This window comes from Artemia sp. Qi Xiang Cuo, chromosome 4, assembly GCF_049724085.1.
Source record: "Artemia sp. Qi Xiang Cuo chromosome 4, ASM4972408v1, whole genome shotgun sequence".
Taxonomy (NCBI): Eukaryota; Metazoa; Arthropoda; class Branchiopoda; order Anostraca; family Artemiidae; genus Artemia; species Artemia sp. Qi Xiang Cuo.
This window is the reverse complement of record NC_142797.1, coordinates 82,888,001-82,890,439: the sequence shown is the minus strand read 5'-3', so window position 1 is coordinate 82,890,439 and position 2,439 is coordinate 82,888,001.

Below are 2,439 nucleotides of genomic sequence, written 5' to 3'. Positions count from 1 at the left end.
TTCCGTTTTTTAGAGTTTCGGTTATTATTTAGCCGGTTCGCTCCTTACTTACAGTTCGTTACCACGAACTATTTGAAACGTTTGAGACAAATTTCTTGAGGTAGAAACTGGATTCAAACGTCGAGTTTTTATCAAGTTGATAACCCAACACTTTTAGAATAGGGTTGTCACATTGTTAACTATAAGGACCAGTGGCAATTTACAAGTGACTAGCGGTATTTCCCTATGTCATACCAGAAAAACTTTGAGTAAATTGAGTGATAAATACAATTGATAAACTCATTGGTTTTATTAATTGGTCACAGTTGGCTCACGAATTGTAATCGTAAATCAATATTTGAAATTGAAACACCGGCTACAAGATTCGTCACAGACGGACGAACTTGACTAAACCGTTAAAAAAAAACGTGTCGGACGCAACTTCTAATTTTATACACGAAAAATGTGCTACCCAAAGCTTACAGTTCCCTTAGAATTGGATGGACAAGCTATGACGCCTCACTTCATTTTGGATTAAGTTGTTATCTCCCATGCCCCACCCCACAATAAATTGAAATAATGGCGTGTCTTATACCTCAGAATTAGAGCGCAGATCGTCCTGTGAAATAACTAACTGAACGATATAAAAACGCTTTGTCAGTTTTGCCCTTTTGATTACAACAGAGTTTTTAACTTATATTGTGAGTTTCTTTGTTATCCCAAAAATATTGCAAGGAACAAAAACAAATCCCGCGGTCAAAATTATCGAATGCTAATACCTTTCGAAAAGTGAATTTAAAGTTAATAAGTTTCAGATGCCTGGAATCAGCATAAAAATTATATTCTTTTGATGTATATATTCTATAAACGAACCTCTATCCTTTCGAGGTTCAGTAACTTTTTATAAAAGCCGCTTCTTACTTACCATGCCCCCATACCCCCATCGCCCTTATGCAATAAACTAATTGATACCTAGTACATCTAAGAGAAGGCCCACAAAGTTATTCCAAATCATTTCTGCACATGGGAGGGAATTCTACTCCAACTAGTCTAAAAGAATGATTGTTCAGAATTCCTTTTCTTCCATAAATTAGTTTCGGATTTTGATAGGAATTATAAAAAGAAATTATCAAGGCCTTAAAATAGTAACTTTCAAATGTGTGGCAACTTTTCAAAACTACGCAGTAAAATTGTTACTATGGTCAAGAAACCTGTTTTAATAACAATACCAATAAAACAAAGTAGAACATAAAATAAAACTTGAGATATAACACAGGAAAAACTAGTCGGCGAGCAGTTATACACTTGCTAAGAACTTAAATTTGGCTGTAAAACAATCAATGTTTTTCTGTAATCAAAACTTTCAGTTTGTACCCTAATTGACTAAATCCCGATTCACCGCACACATGCGAATTCATTTGTCTTGGGTAAATTTTCATATTATCACAAGTTTATTTACTTTATAGTACGAGCACTGTTTCCAACATATTTTTTTTTGTCAAAAACGTTTTTACGTCACAAATATTTTAGAGATCTGTTAGAAAAGGGATTTAAAAGAGGCAGAAAACTAGCAAATTAAACAAAAAGTATAAGAAATTATTGACAAAAGTAAGACCTAGTCATATTTATGCATAAGCTTACTATATCACGTACGCCGAAAATAAAAACCGAACGTGTTTTCTAAGGGAAATAATTACTTTCTATGGTCCATGCACGTGAGAAACAGAAGAAGAATAAGTTATAAATGGCCATGACTTATTTTTGAAAAAAAGGATAAAAACAGAAAAATTGAGCAGTATGAGCTTTTGAGATTTATCTAACCCAAAATTGCATATCGAACTCCAATCAGTGCCCATTGAAGGAGCGTTGGGCAGGAGAGTACCTCCAGCATTTTTAATGGGAGGGGGGCAAGTGGGTACCATATCTGGATAGTTAAGGGACATGGGCTATATAATATTTGTTCCTATTTTTTTTTTTTGGGGGGGGGGGGCAACTGCTCCCACCCCCGAAACAACGCCCCAGGCTTTGGGCAATACTAACTTGGAACCTTGGCAAAACTTTCCTTATTAAGAAGAAATTAGACGCATGCAGTTTTCCAATTTCATAGTCAAAATTTGGGCTATAAATATACCGTTTTCATTTTCTGAGGCAGAGGTATGGGATTCTTTCTGCCTTAGATAGTCTCAGGGATCATGGAAACGCATGTCCATTAAAATTAAGACTGTTGCCTCTGGTTTCATATTATGGATGCCTTTTTTGTAGCGAGTTCCGTGGCAGTGGCAACCTCGTAATTCCGTGGCAGTGGCAACCTCGTAAAGAGTGACCACCATAATCAAAATTTAAAAAATTCAGTCTGGGGGACGTATATAGTTGACGAAATTGATTCGTTTTTACTACTTGAAAAATAGTAAAGGGTCCTGCATCTCTGCATGTGAAGATTGAAGCAAGAAATTCTTGATA